Raw genomic sequence first — 22,908 nt, forward strand, 5'->3', positions numbered from 1 at the left:
ATTTTAGAGCCAACAGCAGTGATGTTTTCTATAGAGTTTGTGTGACAGAGAGATGTGTGAGTCAGGTGGGAAAGAGACAAGAGCATTTTAGTGACATTTTCAGAGAGTTCTCATCCTAGCAACCCAAAAGGTTCTGTTCTTGGCAGGCGTGTGAGGTTCATATGTGTGTATTTGAATCTGAACTAAGTCCAGAGAACTCTGGAAATTCCTTTTTGCTTTCCAGAACTTTATTTCTGCTCTGATGTTTTTGTGGACACAGTTAAAGAGCCTGCCATCAACACTGAACTGCTCCTGCTCTTTGATTCCTATGATAACTTCACAGAGAATTTGGAGATTAGGTTTTAATTACATACAGAATCAATTTCATTATTCAGATCATGCAAATGAGACTGTATTCTAATGAGCAGCAGAATATGCAGACCTTGCAGATCCTCTTGTGCCTTTGATATTTCTGGAAAGCTTTGCAAATTATGCTATAATTATGCTAAAGCCGCATGCCGTCTTTAAAGATTCATATCTTGGGCACTGAACACCAGCTCTATACATGTATACAACACGCATATCAAGTGTACCCAGTAACCTTCCAAGGTAATGTGGGTTTTAATCACTGGATGTTACGGGAAGGTTGTAGTATGTGGGAATTCTGTTTTGCACCCCCAACCCAGTCCTGTCTCAAGTCTGTTTTAAAATAAATGAAACATTTGGGAATTAAAAGCTTACAATCTGAAATATATTGTCATGGCTATGCTAAAAATACACACTAGGGGTGTAAGAAAATATGGATATTGTATCGTATTAGAATGTTTTGTTCTGCAATACTGTATTGATTTTCATTAAATCCCACTGTTCAGCAAAAATGTTAACTTTGGTGTAACTTTTTAATTTATTTCTAAAATCTAAACCCTGTTTGAAAGAGTAATCAGCTATGTAATATTACTCAATGAATATCTTAACCTTTTTCGTAGTTAAATTAGAAATACTGATGAGATTAATAGTAGTAGCTGTAGTAGTAGTAGTACTACTACATCCGAATTTGCTAAACACTTAAATTTGCTTCTGCGGTTTAAACTGTATGCAAAGTGCTGGATAATCAGGTTTAGTGTTTGGGAAATTGCATGGTCATACATGAAGGCATTTTCATGATGCACAATATGTACAATATATGGACAAAGCTATTGGGACACTTTCTCATTGATTATTTCTTCTTAAATTAAGCTTTTATTTCAGAGAACACGTATACAGTTCTCCACAGCTCAATGTCTGGTATTTTATTATTATTTTAGTCCTAAAATTTGTCAAGACGATGGTGAAATTTGAGACTAATGAACATTTCACACAGATATGTGAATTTGTTTCTCATTTGTAGACACTGAAATTTGCTGATAGCGGTGATTTTCTTTCCTCTCTAAACTCTTGACACCCTGGCTAGGGGTCAGCTGGCATCTCTCTGTACAATCAGTATTTTTTTATATGGGTACTGAAACCAGACAGTCTTCCTGTCATGACTACACCACCACCTTGTCTTGTGGTCCTGTTCACTAATTCAGAAACTTCAGTTCTTCCCTAAGTTGTGTTAGCTATCGGTGAGGCAACATATTTCTATTTACTTTGTTTTAAAATTAAAGATTAGAGAAACAAAGAGTATGTTTTAGTCAGGAAGTGAACAGTCAGTTCTTGATATTCTCATGTGTTGGAAGCAGGAAAAATAGTAGAGTGCATGAATCTAAGCCAAAAACCATAATGACTAGAAAACTGAACTTTTCCAAAACAGCTTTTAAAACTGGTGAACTGGCTGTAGGGTCTTGGACAGTCAGCACTTGATGATGCATATGGTACAGGGAGTGAAGACTAGCCCATCTGGTCTGATTCCACCAAAAATATACTGAAATACAAACTGCCCAAAATGTTCATGCTGGCTGTGTCTGTCCAGGCCTCAATGTTTCAGAGCTGTTTTAATGGCATGAAGAAGATTTTCATACAATTTCAGCTCCTGTTGACTGTTCTGTCTGAAAAAGGAGGCTGAGCTATGTTCTTAGATCTTTAAGCTTATCTTCTAACAGTTTGTGGTTGAATGTCATTAGCATAAACGGTATCACTCTCTTTGTGACCTTGTTTGCTCTTGTGCTTGCTCAGTGAGGGTTGCTTTAGTTTAAATGGGTCATTGTCCTGAATGTCTTATTGCCTTGTTACATAGTGCATCTCCATGTATCTTGCATAGAGGGTTTAGAAATTCCAAATTATTTGCCTGGTTTTGTTGTCCGTGTTGTTGGTTTGGTTATTGGGTTTTCATCTTTAGCTGTCTTCTCAAGTTTTATCCACAACAAAAACGTTTTTTGGAATTATCAAATCAAATAATTGGTTTGATCAACTACAATATTATTATAATATAAAGTTTGCTATATAGAAATGGCTATACTGGTGCATCTCTATGATGTTTGCCTAAATACAAGCACAGTACCCTCACTGGAAGTGGGTGTGGGTCTGTTGTGGTGTTGTGATTTCATTGATATAATAATGAAACATTAGCATAATAATGTGGTTACTTCTGTTTAAATTGTGTTGAAGTTTTAAGTCTTAAGCATATAGAATATTCAATTTCTATTGATCATCTTTATCATATTTCTACACTTTGATTCGAGTCCACCAGTGGTAAATTCAGTCAGGGCCCTAAATTCTAGAAAATCTCCTGAGATGGCAGCAGTATGTGGACAAGCATTGTCCTGTTGGAAAAGGGGTGGGCAATATGGCTTTAAAATATCACAATATTTCATGGTAGTTTTGCAATAATGATATTCTTGTCGATATGACAAAACACTGAATAAAAAAAATCAAGAATACACAACTGCAAACTAATTTAAATTTAATTTAGTCATTGCATACAATATGATACTGAATTATATATATATATATTTTTTTATCAGATTTGTAACAGAAGTCAATGCACCAGAATGTCATGATACTAATAATACACTTCAAATATTTCCATATATCCAGGATTAAAGTAAAATAAATTATACTGGACAGATATAATCTTTCTCTAGTATATATACACTGGTAAATAAGAACAATGTGATTTTTTTTTTTCTTTTGCTAAAAACAGCAAAAAATGTAGTACCCTGATGTGATAATTAGGGGTGGGTGATATGGCACAATATTTCAAGGTATAATATCGTTCACGATACTTAAAAATATTTGCACTAAATACACAATATGGTATATTTTTAAGTGTGAGAGAGTTACTTTTTTATTTTGATGTCTTTAGAATGTCACCTTGTTCTCACAGGTTGTTTTGAAGGATTGTGCCAACAGGATATCTCTGTGGGGTTCCTTCCACTCCTCCACTCCACTCTCCACTCACTCCTCTCTCTTTGTCGTTAATGCCAGTGGTAGCTGCCCCTGCAGGCTCCTGATGTGTAATGATTGTGAGTAACTGCAGTGTAGATTTGCATGGAGAACTTTAAGGACTGTGAAAGTGTGTGTGTGTGCGTACCCTCCTGTTCATTCCTGCAGTGTAGATCATTCAGGCCTGCATGCTGCTGAGTGCACGGCCCTGTGTGTGTGTGTGTGTGTGTGTGTGTGTGCGCGTTCCTCCTCTGTAGGCAGCCCCCTCTCTGCAGGGGGTAAAAGAGAGAAAGCAGTGCAGCCTTCTTTGTGCCTTTGTTGGAGTGAAGGTTGAAAAGGCCAGCGAATAAAAAGTGAGGGAGAGGAGGAAAAGCGGAGAGAGCGAGAGCAAGAAAAAAACACAGTGCAGGAGGAGGATGAGTGCACATATCTCTGCTGGCACACTGCAGCGGAAGCCCAGCTGTTGCTGGATGTATGTTAGGTGTGTGTATAAGGGTTAGGCTCTGAAATTGTGGAAATGTGAGATTTGCATCATGTTTGCATTGGCTAGAGAAGTCGTCTGAGCTACTTTTTTTTTCTTTTTTAATATCTGTGCTGTTGCTGAAAAAAGACAGACAGAATTGCTTCTTTTAGTTTTGCACTGCAGCTTTATCGCTAAAGCAGCTACTTAATGAGAGCTCATGCTGTGGTCCATTTACTTCGGATGGTGGAGCTGGAAATGACGTCACATCAGAGTTGTTCTCTGAGACTGTGTTCCAGCTGTCATGGTTGGATTTGTCCCAGGTTAGCATTGCAACCAATACCAGGTAGCACATTTAGCATGGGATTTAGCACAGTATTTTTTCCACATTTAAACATAATATTCCACAGATAGAGGTTGGGCAGTACTGTGTGTAGGACTGATTTAAAGAGACATACATAGACAGAAGTGCTAATAAACTGTATAAGACTTCTGCTTTTACTACTGTTGATGTACAGTGCACCCATCTTTGACTCCAAACTTTGGGTTGGTGATTCTCTACGAACTTTTCTATTAGGAAATTCAACCTGTAGGAGCGTTCTAAGTGTTAACTGTATTGGAAGTTAGTGTTATGCTAACTATACACCTGAATTATAGCTTGCCTGCCTCTAACAATAGCTTGGCTTTGTGGTTTCTAGCGGTTGAACAAGTTATTTTAAATGTTCAGACACAGTTTTACGAACCTGTTATTTTACCTCACAATTAAATGCTAGTTTTTGTTTTATGGCGGTTTTGTGGTGTGGCACCTCAACAGTTTATGTAACCGTTTAGCATAGCACAGATTTTGACACTGTAAAAAGAACAAAGTACTTTCTTAGCATGCAGTTAGCTAGCTGAAAAAATTTACCTGCCCTCTTCACCAGCTTCACCTGCTTCCCTGTGACCTGTGGTGGTCAACTGGTTTCCTCCAGTGAGTGAAGTCTCTGAAGAGTTCAACTTTTTTGTCCAAACATGCCTTGGCTCTTTAATTACATGTGAGTAAAGCAGGAAAAATGTATAAATATGTTATTTTATACAGTAGCATTTACAGGTCAGCAGTGTTTCTGTGTATTGCGGGAACATGCTGTGACAGGTGAGAGGAAATTCTGAAATGAATATCTGTGTTTTAGTTTGTGGGGGTGTTGGAGAAGAATATCCTTCTGATGATGTAAGGCTCGACTTATGATTTTGTGCTGAGTGGTGGAGGGGTTGTGTTTAGCTCTGGGGCAGAAGTGCTTGATATTCCTGCTATCTCCAGTTGTGGCCAAGCTGGAGCCATGGGCCATGGTGAAAAGCCATGGGCCATTGGCTTCATTTTTTCATGGTCTATGTTGTGCTTAAGTAGTTAATTTTTTAATTGATTGACAGCCCTGGTTTACTCTCTCTCTTGTCTTGTCCTTGCCTGTGTTCATTTTGGTTCAAGTCTTTCTCTCAGGCAGTTTAGCAGCACCCACTGGGGCAGTCACCCTGAACCCCCTTTCCCCTTCTTCTTTTACTATTCGTCTCCTTCTCACACAGACACACACACACACACACACACACCTCCTACACACCCACTGCACACCCACTGCACACCCCCGGGACCCTCTCCATCCTGGGAAAAGACGTTTCCATAGAGAGGAGAAGACGAATGTCGGAATGTTGGACCAGACTGCTAAAAAGTTTTGACTCTTCTTTTAGGGGCTTAATGAAGTCTCTCTCACTCGCTCTACCTCTCTCTATTCCAATCTTTCTACCTCTCTCTCCCTCTCTCTCTACCTTGCTCTTTCTGTCTACCTCTTAATCTCTCTACCTCTATACCGTTCTCTCTCTCTCTCTCTCTCTCTCTCTCTCTCTCTCTCTCTCTCTCTCTCTCTCCCTCTCTCTCTAGACTGCTAAAAGTTTTTACATTCTTTTTAGGGCCTTAATGAACTCTCTCTCCCATGCTCTGCCTCTCTCTCCACTTCTCTCTTTGTACCTGTTTACAGCTCTCTCTACCTTTTTCTTTCTCCCTTTCTCTCTCGCTCTCTCTCTCTCTCTACCTCTTTTTCTCATCTGCTGACTTCTTATATAAATACAGAACTGCATAATAACATTAATTCAAATTATAATTCCTGCTTTACACTTCTGTTTCAGATTTGCCAAAATAATCCACATTATAAATGAATCTGTCAGTGTTCCTAAACATAAGAGGGAAAAGAAAATATGCAGAAATTACTATTTTCTCAAATTTATAAACAGTATGTATAAATATTACTGACTTTACCTGTTTTTACTACATTAGCCAGTTCAGTAATTTGCTCGTGGAACATCTGGCCATAAAGTTCTTAGCCAAAGCACCAAGCCAGGCTGATCAATATACAGAAACTTATCCTTCCCTTACTGCAGTACAGCCTGCAGTACGCCACAGCCAGCCACAGTACACTAGAGCATGATATATATTAATTTGGAACAGGCAAAACATGTTGGACTATAATTTGTCATTGTTCTACTATTTAATCATTAAATAAATTGTTTAGTATCATTGTATCAGCAATTTAAATAACATTATAAAGCCCAGGTTTTCAAATCTAAGCAAACATACCCTTAAATATTGTGTTATATATTTTTAGGGTCCACTCCTATTGCCACTGCAATGTCAGTATTTTCCCCTCCCCTATTAGTGCCAGTTTCATATCTTTGCACAAAAAATACAAACTTTATAGCAGGAGGGAAAAGCCCTCATTACTTTCACAGGAAGTCAGTGTATAAAGATTTTAACTGATTTGACACCATGGTTGTGAATATCTTACACAATTTTGGTTTGGAAAAAAACTTTAGTTGATTTTAGTTACAAATGGCAAGAAATGTGAGGTCAATTCGAGACCATTCGAGACCATTGCAGTGAGTGTACGGTAAACCCTGACAGTTAACTTTTGGCCGTATCTCTCACATTTGAGGCCCATTAAAACGTGTGTGTGTGTTTGGGAGATTTGGAAAGATTCAACATTTCCTTTTAATTGTTACTCATGGACAGTTTTTCAAAGTAATGCCACAGTTTTGCACAGCGTGTCTTGGCATATAAGGGGTTAAAACACTAGATTCACCCATGTCTGCATGTGTGTGTGTGTGTCTGCGTGTGTGTGTGCATGCGTGTTTAAAGGGCTCCCCATGGTTAAGGGGTATCCTAGCAACCTTCTTGCCACTTGTTGCTAAGATCTGGTGGGACGCTAGTTGCCCAGGGAGCCATCTCTCACTGTGAGAGCCTCTGTACACTTTTCTTTCGTTTAGGGAGATTTAGAGAGAACGAGAACACACAGACACAGACACACACACAGACACACACACACACACACACACACACACACACACTGAACTCTGCCATTGAGTAATCTGGCTGTTCTTTAGAAATTTACAGCTTTTCATCTCACCCTCATGAAAAAAGGCTGCCATTAGGTGTTTGTGTGTATTGTGGTGTGTATTGTGGTGTGTATTGTTTTGTATGTGAACCACATTGTGCTGAAATACTCTGTCATGTAGGTTTTCTGTAGAGCAGTCTTGTAAATGTTTCCACATTACCTGCCTCCTGGCTGTGCCACATATAGAGAAGATCTAAACAAACAAATCTCAGTGTGTCCAAGGAGGCTGGAGAGGAAATCATGACTGTAAGAAGGTGGAGTTTGAAGGTGAGGTCTCAGAAAGTGTCTACAAACCCTAAATGACGGTGTGTACCGTGTGGCTTTTTCCACTTCAGTGGATAATTAATATACATACTCCAGAATCCAGATTAGACATATATATTTTTGTTCTGCCTCGCTGTTGTTATTTAATAGGAACCTTTGTGTAATGGAAGCTTATATATGACGTCTTCTCCCATTTCCACTCACTGCTTTATTGTAAACACTGTAAACAGGCCTGTGACAGTAGTAACATTATCACCCTTTCAATACCTGAGCATGACCTAAATCATTTTTCTGACCTAACATTGCTCATAGTTTTACTTGTATCCTGTATATTTGTAAAGTGCTTAAAGTCCAAGAGATAGGAGATGCAGAGTTTTTCTGTGACTGAAGACCATGATGCTGCAATAAATCCACTGGTTTAGTTTTTTCCAGTGCAGTCTGAGACATTTCACCAGCTACTATTTACTTCCAGTTAACACGTCCTCACCTGACTTCTTGGGAACCAAAGTAGTAAAAAAAAAAAAACACACACAGTCATGTTCCAGATGACAGGAGGGCTTCTTTACTCTCTGTCTTGCATTGTGTTCTTCTTATCTCATCTCTGAATTGAACTCTTCCCCTCTCCCTTTCTTTCTCCTGCTCTTTGTTTCTCTGATCCTGTTTGCCTCAATTATGATCTCTTAAAGGAGTAGGTACTCTGTCCCCCAACTGTGGGAACTTCTTGATAGGTGTACAAATGTGTCTGTCTGTGTGTGTATAATTGGCAGTTGCACTGTGAGTTAATAGTTATTTATTTTATTTTTATGTTTTTTTGGTACTTTTTGTCATTTGTTTTCAAGTGTGTCCCTAGCATTAAATGCTAACCACCTGCTAGAGATGGATCAGGATGGATCTGTGTTTTTGGGTCTTTCTGATTCTGATAGAGGGTGAGACTAGGTGCCACAATAAACATTCCTGGTAAACTTGGTAATGCATTAAAGTGCAGCGCTTCTGTTATGTTCTATGGCTTGTCTCTCAACGTGAAATGTGTTATCTTTTTTGGAATCAAAACCGTGCAAACAAATTCATGTATGCAATGCAAATGCAAATGCAATCACAACAGGGATGCTTATCCAGCCCTAAAAATTGTCTTTAAATTGCTCTGCACTCTTTACTAATTAATGCCTAGTATGGTAATTATAATAACATTTACACATTTAAAGTGATTCTTATTTGTGCTTGGGAGATCTGTCTTCGGGATGGATGTGTTGGACCTGATTCATATGAATAACTATAGTGTGGTGTTGAGTTATTGTCCAACCATAGTTTTCTACAGGTTTTCATTATTTTGGCCTTTTTTCATCTGTGCAGCCACAGAGAGGATGTCCTGGGCACAGGAGGAGGAAATTTATATAAATGCTGTTTGGGAATTTTGATTTCAAGTTATAAACAAATAGATAAAATGTAAACTCCACTTGAAAATTCAGTAGAATTCTGCAGTAGAAGTCTGCAGTTCCATACAACGGACATGTTTGCTGCTTTAATAAAGAACACCTCACTCCATACTGGTTGTGATTTGATTGCTTGATCAAAAATTTCATCCTTCTATAAATAAATTATTGATGTCTTTCATTTATTGATCCGAACACTGAAAAACCTTTTTTTTTTCCATTTGTGGTTGACTAATTTCAGTTTTAATATTTTGGTGCATCCCGAGTAGTTTCTGTAAACTAAACTAATTTTAAAAGCATGTTTGATTGCTCTGTGTTTTGTATCCATGAAATTTCTCTCTCTACAGATTTCAAACATAAAATCCACTAAGATTTAATGGAAAACTAATACATTTACAACATATCCAAAATCAGGTGACAAATCTGACAGCAGCTGACCAGTTTTGAAAGTTTGGCCTGTATTAGCTGGTAAGATTTGAAACCTAATCCAGTGCACGGCTTCCCAGGAAACACAATCTCCCAAAGACCTTGCAGGAATTCTATTGAGTGAGACGGATTCTGTTGGATTTTATGTGAATGAGGGAAGGAGAAAGGCTGAGGAAGCTGAACTCAAATACACCTCTCAAATTTAACCATTTGTAGTTTTCCCGAGGAGTCTGAGTTTGTGTGAATTCTTCTGAGTTTAGACAGGAAGGATTGTCCTAAGGCTAACAGGTGTCTCCACATGCACACACACACAATTAGACACACACCCTTCGGGAGGAGGGGTAGAGTAAGGGGTAGAGGCATTTGCTTCTCGCCTCTACAAAAATGTGGGAACACTTGCTGTTTTATGCTGCAGTGATTTTCTTTAGTGCCTGTCTTAGTGTGAACTTGAATGGGGCCTTTGGGACAGTGAGCGCGGGACGTTTACCTCATGTAGAGCTTGGTAGGAGGTTAGTTTAAAGCTACAGCTCTTAAACAATTAAAAGCTCTTTTTATAGCCTGAATTCACTCACCCCCTAAAAATGCACTGAGACATGCACACACACCAGAAAAGCCCCCGAGGGACAGGTGAAGGACGTCAACCGTAGTTTAGCCCTTAAACATGACTGTGAAACTGAACAATGTGGACATGTAGTGTTTATTAAATCCATATGTCCATGTTACAGACTGTGTTCGCTTGTGTTACTGTAAAGCAAAGCTACTGATTTAGAGATTATACTTTTATAATATTTGAAAATTTAAGAAATAAAACCAGAAAATTGCAGATAGGCTTTTACTATATGGTCACTTATTGCTAAGTGGTTCCTCTGGTGTTGCAAGATGGTTGCAATGAAATAGCCTTGCTTTGTGGTTTCTATGGTGTTGCTTAGTGCTTGAGTAGTGGCTAGGCCTTTGCTGACATCACCGTTGGTTGCTATGGTGTTGACTGATGGATTTGTTTTATAATTTAGATGCTATGCAGTTGCTAATGGTTGCTTGGCTATCTCCGGTGTTGCTGTGGCCTTGTTTTGTGGTTGCTAGAGTCTAGATTAGTGGTTGATATGCATTTTCTGACATTTCAGTTGGTTGCTGTGGTGTTGCTATATGGTTGTTATGGTGTTAATAGGTGGAAGCTATGGTGTTGCTAGGTGGTTGCTAGGCATTTTCTTTTAAATATTTTCTGTGGTTCGGTGGAGTTTTTGAATTGTTGCTAGATTCTTAATATCAGGTTGCTAGGTGTTTCTCTGGTGATGCTAGATGTTTGCTCATATCAGTATATGCTTAAGAGAAATTAACATATGATGTATGATGTGATACTATAACATCTTTTTGTGATTAAACAAAATTATTCTTGGTGATGTTTCATTGACCCAGTAAACTCCACTGAATGATGATGTGTGCAAAGTGGAAGTGAAGTTGTCATGCTGCTCCCGTAAGTAGAATGCTTCTATGACGTAGTTTCCAAAGAACTGTAATCTGTTCAGTGGAGTATTATCCCTGCAGAAACCAAACCGTTTCCACATAAATGATAGTTACTTTTTAAAAATAAAATCACACACAGATGGTAAGCAGGAGTAGACACAGGGTAACTGCATGGCCTTTATCCACATGGTTGTGCAGCACAGTCTAGCACAGTTTTGTGAAGATACTTCCAGTTACAGCTGAATTCAATGGTTTTTAATCCCAGAAAAAAACGCTCTTATTTACCTTTTAAAAAGCCATTAAAATGCCTGAATAAAGGGACGATTATTATTAGTGTGTGGATGGAGGTGAGGCTTGTGACATCATGGGCCCGGCATTGTTTAATATCGTGATTATCGTTGAAAAAAATATATATATATATTTGCGAAGTAAAATTTTTCCAATATCGTGCAGCCCTAGCTTTTAATATTTGGTCACTATCTGCTAAGTGGTTGCTCTGCCGTTGCAAAAATGTTTGCTACAAATTGCAAGTGTTTGCTATAGAGTTTAGATGGTCTTGCTTTGTGGTTGCTATGGTGTTTCTTAGTGGTTGAGTGTTATGTTTTAGGATGTGTTGCTAAGCCCTTGTCAATACATCACTATATAAGATCATTTTAGATATTAGGTATTAGTTCTGTGAATTGTTTAATGACTAGATAATAGATGCTAGTAGTATGATCTTGCAATCCAACATTGTTAATCAAGGTATTGTGTGTTTATTGAGTGTATAATTACACCTCAAGTGTTCAGAATATTTATAAACTCTCAGATTATTATGATGAGGATGTGTGCCTTGCCATCATTGTCATCACAACAGGTGTCCTTTTTCTCCCTGAACATTGATACTACCCCATTGTGTTGTTAGACAGCCCACATGATATAGACCCTTCTGTTGTGGGCGGAGGTTATGTTGTGGTTTGATTGGCGGCTGAGGTCGCTGGCTGTTTGCCATCTGTTGCCTTTATGAAGCTGTCACTCGTCAGGTCTGTGTGGTATGAATGCGGTAGACATCTCTGCATATTAAACTTTTCATCAGGTCCCTCTGCTCTGTGTTCAAATCTGCATCAATCTTTCAGTTGTTTATTTGCTGTTGTTGATATTGTGGGGTGTTCGGAAGGCTTTGATAGGGCTGCACAGTACACAGACTCTAATGCAGTTATGATGTGCTATGGTTGCAGTATGCCATTGCAAGTTACATTTTAAACGTTGCATATTTGCATACCTTTGTTGCATTATTTATTTAGTTTATATTTCTGCATATGTTATTCTTATAAGTTATTCTTTGCTTTTTTTATTATATGTTTATATAGCACCACAGACCTTACTATTCAAATAACCATTTTCAGTACTATATAAAGTGTAGTAGAGGTATAACTACACACAGTTATAGTTCAGTTCACACCGTGGTTTGGACATCAGGACTTGATGTTAGACCTGTCACGATAACTGTTTTTGTTTAAACACTATATCGTCCCAGAAATAATTGCAATAATTTAAATTATTGTCAGTTGAAGACTATTTTATACCAGTGATAATAATAAAAATAATATATAGCTATAGCAAAATAATGCATTTGCACTCTCTTTTGTATCAAGAAATTTTTTTTTTTACATCGTGTTAGACGCTGCATATTTTGTACATTTGATAACCATGCTGAATTAATGTTTGAGATAAAAATCCTTTGAAGAAAACCCAATTTTGATCATACAAATGGCTCATTTGCATTGGGACTGGACAATAATTTAATATCTGTATGTATTGCAGTTCAATAATGGTGGTGATATATATATATATATATATATATATATATATATATATATATATATATATATATATATATATATATTATTATTATTTTTTTTTTTTGTTATAACACATTTATTTTAAAATTCACTATTTATATTCAAAAAAATGCTGTAGATTGTGGGCATTTTTGGCATTTGTCTAAATTTTAAATTCAATGTATATCTTTGTATATTGACTAAATTTAACTGTATATATTGTAATCATAATGTAACCTTTTACAGTATAGGAATTGCAAAAGCCAGTGTCACAGTAATGATTAAACCAAACAATGTACAGCTCTAATAAAACAAAATTACACATTTGTTCCAGTTACAAATCTTTCCAGTGATATCTTCTTATTCAGGTAGGGACAGATGCCAAGTTTGACCTTACAAGCGCTGTAAATTCAGCATGTTAACCTTCTCAGCGCTGTAAATAACGAAGAAAGCTAATTATAAGGCTGCAGAAGAACTACTGTAGGTGGACATCTGTGTTAGACGCTTTATGGGGGGGGGGGGGGGGGGTACCAACAGAGGAACATGTTAAATATTGCTACAGTTTAGCACTGTACCTTTTATGTGCATTTTTCTTTTTTTTAGCATTCTTCTTAGTGCAGCATAATAGATGCAGCCAGTAGGGTTTTGTGGACTTTTCTTAGAATCGGACGCCCCACTGCCCTGCAGATCCTTTATTACAGCCACACTAATCCCAACAGCTACCGTGCTTTATAAACTGTGTTCCTAAGACATTCAGTCATAACTGCAGCATGCACCCATAAAGGGCCATGTGTAAAACACTGATGACTTAATGAGAAACAGCTGTAGAAATCACTGGTAGCGAGGTCTGGACCAGGACACACACACACCACTCAAATTAAACTCATATGTTAAAAAGGATGCAACCCATGTACTTGCTGTGTGGTTTAGTAAACAAGATTTTGATTTCACTTCTTATGCACTACTTTCGTTCTTACTCAGACTCTAACCTTTCCTCTCCATCTGCCCTTCTCTCTTTCGCTCTCGGTCATCTCCTCTCCTCTGTGTGTTTTTCACGCTTTCATATCCTCTCTATCTCTCTCTGTTTTGCTTGTTCACTGTCTGAGGTGTCCAGGCATGCGTGGCCAGTGTGTGGCTTTAGTGCATTCCTCCAGTTCAGGAGTTAACCCAAAAATGTTAAGGAGTGGCTTCCAAATATACACACTTATCTTGTGAACACACACACACACACACACGGTCACACAGGCCACTGGCAATTACACTGTTGTTATTTTGCTGTCTCTGCGTTCTCCCGTCCGTGTCATATTTCTGTGAAATGATCTCTTTCTGTGTATTTGAGGATTTGTGGACATTTCTCATAAGACCGGGATGTACTCAGTTTATTTTCACTCTCTGGCTTTTTCTTCTTCATCCAGTTTAAAGTCGGGCTGAAATGAAAAGGAGCTATTTTTCCCCTGTTAGTTCATGGCCTTGGTCACAGTAAGCACTGTCCATTTCCAAGGAAATTGAATATTAAAGCAACAGTGTATTAAAGTATTTTTCACACAGCCTGTAACTTACCATATTGCCAGAAAAGCAAACACTTTGTTATGCTGATACTCAAGAGTGCATATTTTTGTGGCCATGTTTTCTGCACAATATATTGTTTCAGCCTTTTCACAAAATAGTCAAAACATAAGATGTGCAAATAAGTCTCATACAGCAAACTAAATGAAATGTCATGCTAAAAGTTACTTGATACAAAAGAAGAAAATTACACTGACATTAACAAAGACATCAAAAGCAGAATTATATATATCCCAATATTGTACTCCAATCTTTGATACACAAAGTGCCTTAATAATATTATGACATGTTGGATCAAAATTCCTATATGATTTTACATCAAAATATATATCACAGAACAACAAAACAGCACTATCAGTTTTTCCAGTTACATGCAGCCCTTTACCAGACCACTGCTGACCGGCAATCAGAAGGAGCGATCCTGTCCTAAGGCCTGTAAACACACAACAGAATTATTTTTGACATCTTATAATGTAAAATAGAGCCTCTGATGCTCTAAAATGAGCTTTTTAATAGGGTGCTTTGGCTCAGGGTCATGGTTAGTGTTGGGGTCAGTTAAGAGCTCAGGGATGACCCCCCAAAGAGAGAGTGTGTCAATAGAAGGTCAGCTCAAGTACCCTTATCTTGACCCCAATTCTAGCCTGCAGTTTTGGACATTAGTCAGTGCGAGGTTAGCAGTATTATAACCCAGTCTGCAGAGCTGAGCTGAGCTCTAAATCCGCACTTATCGATCTCTGTGGCTCAGTCGTCAATCAATATCGCAGCATGTCCCAGATAACAGCCAGAAAGAGAACTCTCCGCTAATGAGGGTGGACCTCATTTGTTTGTAATTCAGCATGAAACAAGGGAGTTGGGTCATTAAAGAGATAAAATCAATTTCACGAAGAGTATGTATGTATGTATGTCTGTATATATGTATGTGTGTATGTATAGATCCACACAGTAGAGCTGCGCAATATGGCAATGTTCTATCGTGTGCAGTTTTCTTAATATTTCTTTATTAAGCATATAATGAATATTATCAGTGCATAAAGAACACTGACCCAATTCTACATTTTATTACAAAGAGTGTAATAGTTCTGTTTAATTGGTTGATGTTCAGCACCAATAGAATAAAGAACTAAATATTGTTTTTTTTTAAGAATTTGCTACAAGTATTGTGAAAATGTGATATCATATTTTTACACTGCCCTGCCTGTTTTAGAGTTTTCACTTTTTTCAACACTCCTGATCCAACTAATAAACTAACTGGCGACAATCACTGCAGGACCAGAATCATCCACCTATACTGCGCATGCAAAACTATGACATGATGTTTCATATAGGGCTGAACGATATTATATAAAAAAAAATCACAATATTTAAAGCAATTTTCACAATGCACAATATTTATCATATTAAAAGAGCACTGATAAAACCCGCTTTCTCTTCAGAGACATGTCGTTTCTCACAAAAAAGGTATGAAAGTCCAATAAAATATTTTCATTGCTCAGCTCTAGTTTCAGACTAGTAGTTGCTTTTCGAAATTACTGCTTTAATCATTCAGGATCTCTTTTGTACCTGATTTATCTCTCCTCTGCTAATGTCTCTCTCCTCTGGAACATCCATTGTTTAATATAGACTTTCTAGGAGACTAAACACCAGAGTACCAGAGTCCAAATCCTCTTTTTCCTTACCGGTGGGAAGTGAGATCTGCCTGAAAAATGACACAGTAAATGTGTAAATACATGCAGAACTCAAATATTTGACCACCACAGTTTTGAAAAAAAAAAAAAAGGTAAGTGTTTTCTATGTTACATCAGTTCTTATAGGCAAGTCCGTTCACTCTCTGGCTATCTTGGGAATGTGGCTGGACCCCCATATAAGCCTCTTGCCTCTAAACCAAAGGTTTAATTGCCATTTGTACAACATATTTTTCATCCCTGATAAAATCTAATGAAAACCTCAAACAGTTTATAACTTCTGACTCAAAAATGCACAAAAAACTTGATAGGCTTGTTATGGTTTCTGCACCTGTGCAGGTCTCCACAGCAGAATGACTCTCCACTCTCCATACAAGCAGCAATCTGATTGGCTCTTTTTGTTGAAGGGCAGGACGTTATCCATAAACTGGCTTCATGGTGAATGTTACAAGGTCTCCCATTTACACAGCAGCCAGAGGCCTCTCTCCTCATTAATAAGGTCTCTAATAACATTACTGATTGATCAGTGCATTTTAAATATATGTCAAGGCCTATTCTATTGACAGCAAAAGTAAAGGTTACAGAATCACAAGCCCACCTTTTATTTCAGAAGCAAAATATGGCGGCTTTCAAGGTGGCGATCATGTTCCAGACATAGCCTAAAAGATAGGCATACAATTTTTCATTTCGTACCATTTTGCTTTTCTTTCTAAAATAAAAGTGTGTGCTTTTAGCTAAACAGCATGCAGTCATAACTTCTATACTCAGCCAAAGGCAGAAAATAGCAAATAGAGTTCTTTGTAAGTCATGGCAACAAACTAATGAGGTCTTGTTTTGCTGTCCTGTTTTTGGACCAATTTGGGTCAGGATCCTCCTCGTCTACAATGCACAATGTCTTCGTATTCCATAAACGTTCAATAAGGAGCAACTGCTTACGACTCCAAAACAAGGCTGTGACTAAATCAGTGTTTACCAATCCCCTGATGCGGCACAGACAGCTCACATTCAGCGCCGGGTTGACTGCGCTCACTCTTGACTTGATTCTGTTTGAATTGGAGCAGATGCTCATAGCAGCGCTGCAGAATGCTCTCAGTGACGGATGTGCTGTGGAATTGGAGCGGTGTCACTCTGCTGCGTGCCCCAGTCTCCCTGTTTGTTTTCGTTCATTCAGACGGAAAATTCCTCAGAATATCCCTCCCCCTATTTTTTTATAGTCCTATTGGCCTCCGTAATTAAATAACGAGTTTTGGCTCAGCAGGGTTTCTGGACAGAATGGCTGGTTGAGCTCAACCTTGGGCCAAAAGAGCCAATGCCTTTACAAGTTTTGGTTGGCTGATTTATCTAAATCTACTAAAAAAAAGTCTTTAGGCGAAGGGAAATTATTGGTCTGCTGCACTTGGAAAATTTCATTGAGAATTTCTATAAAGCATAGGCCAGTGTAACTTGTCTGTGCATTGGCAGTGGAACAGTGTAAATCAATGGCCTATTGTATTGTCACAGTTTCAGCAGGATTATCTTTCTTTATTGATCATCTTTGCTGATATAACAATGCTTTATCATTGATTTTTGAAGCATTTAGTTTGATTCTATTCTCTATAGATGAGTGTGAATGTGTTCAGGATGTGTTGTAAGAGAGAGAGAGAGAGACCCATTGGTGTTCCCCCTGGAAGTTCCGACAGGCTTGCTCATTTTTTCTGTTCAGATACTGGCGTGATGGCTCAGTCATGCAGAACTCTTGTGAGTTTGGGACATTTTGCAAGAATCCTAAATGAAGCTTTAACCTGACCATCAGTGATCAAAATGTATATGAAAAAAATAATAAAGTGTGAATACAAGAAGTTAAAAGCTCCAGATGAAGAAAATCAGTGTGGAGGATAATCCAATGTCTCCAGCTCAAGGAATGTTGGGATTGCAATTTTTGTGGCTTTTCAATTTGATGTACTCTCTGCAGAAGTGTGAAACATCCAGTGCATGTGTTTGTGTGTTTATTTGCCCTCTTCTGTTAAGCTTTCAAAAGGTCTTGTTAAAAATGGACCATTTCATGTCAAGTTTGCCCTTTTTAATCTAAATAATCTGCACTAATGAAAATGTACAGCTAAACTGAGGCTGATTAATATGGGCTTTACACACGCTAACCCAGCCAACAGCCTTACGTGTTTGTTTATTTATTTACTCTTAATGAATTAGGCTAGAAGTGATTTTGTATTTTGGGGTTAGAAAGGCCCCACACAGTACACAATGTCCACCAATCAGCTAGGCTTACATTCACCTAATTAAAATAATCACAATCTCTTGGGATTAGCTGTTTGTTCCGGCTCTAAGTCTGTGCTGATAGTGGGTTAGGGCTGCGATTAAGCTAGCCAGTAGTCACACGTGGATTAGTCAGCAGACATTATGTGATTGTATTTGTGTGTGTGTCTGAGAAGAAGAAGAGTCAAAAATAGATTCATGGAAACATCAGAATAGTCTGTTTTCTCAGTTCAATAATATGGTAAATAATTAATTTTGTTTTATATTGTTTTCAAGTTTGTTATGTTACAATTCATAACATTTTTTAAATGTCCTGTATTATCATATCTCTATTTATGGGAATTAAATGGAAACAGACCTGTTTTAAATTTAATTGTTTTCATGATCTTGTACTTTATATTCCACTGTCCCATTTACACCAACAACCATTTGACAACACCCTAGCATCCACCTAGAATACAGTAGCAATCATCTGGGTTACTACAGAAACTCTAAGAAACCACTTAACAATGCCTATTAATGCTGATGTATACCTGTTCATTGTACTAATTAGTAGAGTAATAGTATTATATATGTATATATATATATATATATATATATATATATATATATATATCCTGAATAAGATAATTATGATGATATAGATATTTGCATTGGCTGTTCACACTTGAATTTAATTTCGCTGCAGCCTCACTAAGCTTTACGGTCATTCACTGGGCGCTCAGTTAAAACTTCAACCAGTCACTCCTAATGGAACCAGACAGGCTCAGTCAGCCCAGAGTTTATGAATGCAGCACTAATAAGAGATTGTCACTGCTGCAAGGAAGCAATTATAATGGCATCAGCAAACCCTGCGCTGTGCCAGGAGGTTGGTATGAGGCGCACAGGATATTCCATAGTTAAACTTGGGGCACTTAAATGCAGAGTGGGAGCAACAGACAGAGAAAAAGCAACAAAGGCGAGAGTTTTTTATGGGTTAATTATAGCTCACTGCGGCCACTCAAACGCTGGCAATGCAAACTTTAAGAGAAACTGCTTAACAAGCCCTGAAAATGACGGCCCTGTCAGGTTTGTTTCTGTGATGTCAGGCCGTTTTTGTCAGAGCTGTGAGGTTTTGTGTATTTATGTGCGAGAGTGTGTGTGTGTGTGTGTGTGTAAATGCCCCAAAACCCCAAAGAAGGGAGTGAAGCCAACAATGCAGATGTTGGTCAGTGGATTTTGCCACAGCCTGGTCATTTTCATGTGAAACGTTGTGCAAAAACAGTCTGCACAGTTTCACATCTTTTATGTCAGCTGAAAAAGATTAATCCATTTTTGGAGATAAGTGCAGAGGCTGGTGGAACTGCTAGTATTAATGAAGGTTTCCTCCTGAAGAGATTTCGGACTGCTTTTTAGGTTTCCTTTTATTTGTCTGGTATATAAATGAAGGAAACTGAGGCAGACTTGTCAGATTAGCAGTGAAAAACTGTTTCCTCTGGTTTTATTTGCCTCTTTAGTGGAAGGATGTAGCTTAAAGTTCAGAAGTATTGGGCCATAGTTCATTTTTCATCAGTGATCGTTTGGTGTGGTCTGGAAAGCAGTCATTAGGCTTGCTCTGGTGTATAGGCACATGAATGAATGGTTTGCTTCGGCCTGTTGGATTGTGGCATTTCGGCATTGTTTGAAAGCTAAGAGCCCTTTTTTTGCATGCAAATTGGTGCCATTGTTGGACAACGAGTGTAGAGAAAGAGAGCAGATTGTTTTTAGGGAGTGAAGCAGTGGAGATTTCTTTCTTTTCTTTTCTTGTCTTTTCTTTTCTTGTCTGTTTGGTGGCTCGGTGGCTTGTTTTGATTGGTCTGAGGGGTTTGAGGTTTGTGGAGGCCAGAGTTGAGACCGGTATGTGAGATCTTGTGGTGTAAGAAGAATGATGTCACCTCAGAGAGAGCCAAAAGGGGACAAAGCATTGTGTGGGTGGGGGTGGGAGTGCGGACGGGTGAGGAAAGCGGGTTGAGCTTGAGTGGGTGTGTGTTAGTAAAAGAGTGAGACTATACAGCACATAGCTTCTCTCCTCAAACATACATTTCCATTTTACACCCTGTTGTGATTGTTTGTCAAACCTCCGCGTTTTCCTTTACATAAGTCTTTACTTATAAATTACTCAAGGCTTTAGCTTATTTAACGTCAGTCTCGGGCTGTGTGATATGGAACACACGCTGTAATTTGTGCCTATGCTTTTCTGAAGTGGCTTTCAAGTTTCAGCCCATTTTGTCCTCTGGTTTCCCCTTTTCCCACCCTGCTCTATTTGCATGGAACCAGTGCAGTAAGAAAATACAAGCAAGCATTCATTTTGGGTTATGACCTCATCTCCCCCACCATCATCTGCCAAACGCCGAAGAGAGAAGTGGCTTGGCAGCTACTGTCTGACCCGGACACGCTCACTGTTACATGATTGAGCTTTTCTGTCTCTGTCTTCTTGTCTAAATGTTGTCTGGAGGGAGGGTTCCCTTGTCCCGGCTCAATGTTACCTGAGGGAGTGTTTAGTGGAACAAGAAAAAACAGGCCCAGCTGTGTGTGAATCAGTTAACTACAGTATGGCAATGCTTATGTTCCAGTTGTGTCCGGAAAGCTTAGCTAGCAGTGGAAGATATGGCAGAAATATAATAATGCTGGCAGAGTTAAAAACGCACAAATCCATACATAGTAGTAGTAGTAAGCCATACAGTACTTTAATAGTACTTGTGGTATACTGTGGAATAATATATTGTATATTTAGAGAAGCGCAAGAAGAATATTAAGCATGTTTAATACATCATCAGCATGCAGTATATAGTAAAACATTATGCACTGTATATACTGGTACAGTAACTAGTATACACTAGTGCAGTATGCAGAAACCAGTTCATGCTAATGCAGAAAATACTGGAACACTATGGAATGTAGAGACTATGCTGTATACTGGAGCTGTATGCAATAAACACTGGTACATCATGCATAGTAAATTATAGACTGGTACATTTATGCTGTATAAAGATAATACTGATTAAGTATGAAGTATATTTTAGTATTTTATGCAGTATAAACATAAAACATACATTATACAGCCCATTCCCATGGTTAAACTTAAAATTTTATTTGCTGTTCGTCAGAATGATCTAATGCATTTGGTGCCTACATTAGGGATGTAACAATGCATTGGAAAATTGTGATCAAACATATAAAGTAGAAAAAAAAATAAGGGTACGTTCATGGAAATAAGCAATAATCTAATCTAAAGATGCTAACTTTCTTCATTATATCATTATGTCATCAGATACAATCATCGGTGTATCTGTAGTATATACTGTATGAGTGTGCAGAATTTAAAACTGATAGTTTAAATTGTGTTAAGGCATAGTTTCACACGCAAGAACATTAAAAGACAATGCATGATATCCTCCTGTAATCTCGCCAAATATTTTTTTTTTATTACGGACAATTGCCCTAAAAAAAAAAAACTCTAAAATGTAATGCTTGTGAAACATGCAGTGTTAACTTATTGCTTTAACTTGTGCTCGAGTTTCAGCATAGTTTTAGTATAACTCTATTGTCTATTAGAATTTTGAATTGTGGTATTGGTTTTCTTGTTTTTTTGAGACTGCTAGTTAGCTAGGTTGGCCAAACCTCGACTGTGGCTCATGTTACTTAAGCAAGTGGGCAAGACTTACTGTAAATGGCTGCTTTGTGTATGAAAGGTAAGTGGTTGGATGTGAAACACAAGCACTGTAGTATACTGAAGTGCTGAGTGACTGCTTCACAAGGTCTTTTGTCCCTGCTTTCCTACAGTATTCTAAGGCCCCCTCCCAAGATTCTTTGTAATGGGGCTGACTGCGGGGATCACATTTTACTTTCCTCTTGTTTTTTAGTTGTTTTATGTCAAATATTCAAATATATTTAAACAATATATGTTTTATTGGTTTCTGTATACAAAAGTATACGCAACAGTGTTTAGAAATGCAGTGAACGCCATATAATTTCAGACCTGTACAAATCTTCCCACACCAGTAACATCCTGTTAAAGTAACCATTTTTGACCACTCCTTGTAGAGGTGAAGGAGTGTTTTTTCAGCGCTACTTGCTGGTAACTACACGTTAACGTACACATGATGGCTGCCTCATGCATCCTGTGTTCGCTTGGTGCGTTGATTATACACATTCTCAGAAATGTGTCCTGTATGTAAGGTGCAGTACATACAAAAAAACTAGGGGGCAGTGCATACACTCAATGTAACAGAAGGTTTTAAATGGAGACTACCAGCACCTGTACGGTGTGTCTATGTCTAAACCAGGTATAAACTCTAGTGTAAGCCTCCAGTAACGTGCATAGCTCATAGGCAAGGATATGAACTGGTATGTTTACAATTAAATGCAACCAATTGTCTGTGTGAATGCATGGCAAGCAGCAAGCATATCTCTAGCCTCACTGGTGTGAGTGGCTGCAGTTGTTGTACAAAAGTGCATAACCATGTAGCTAAACTAGAATCTCACTACTGTTATTAACGTTGCATGATCATTTGCTTCAGAGCTTGGTTCAGAATGCCTGACTTGCTAAACTTGGTTACTTACATTTGCACAAAAGGCCAAAATAGAACAATGTTTTTTTGTTTGTGATTAGTACAGCCATGTTTGGGAGCTGTTATATGCCTGATAACAATATGAATCTCCCAGGCAGGAAAGCTTCTTTTGTGGGAATCACAAAATTCGAATGGTTCCTTTCTACATGCTGTGTTTTTATATGACAATTTTAGATATACAATTTTTTTACATTCAAAATAT

At 38.1% G+C, this 22,908-nt stretch overlaps 1 protein-coding gene across 2 annotated transcripts in view; it reads left to right on the top strand.

The window, feature by feature from the left end:
• The window catches only part of plxnb1b (plexin b1b), a 110,434-nt gene that overhangs the window by 11,436 nt on the left and 76,090 nt on the right, over positions 1-22,908 (top strand). The gene's annotated exons all lie outside the window — the stretch shown is intronic.

This window comes from Astyanax mexicanus, chromosome 5, assembly GCF_023375975.1.
Source record: "Astyanax mexicanus isolate ESR-SI-001 chromosome 5, AstMex3_surface, whole genome shotgun sequence".
NCBI classification, from domain to species: Eukaryota; Metazoa; Chordata; class Actinopteri; order Characiformes; family Acestrorhamphidae; genus Astyanax; species Astyanax mexicanus.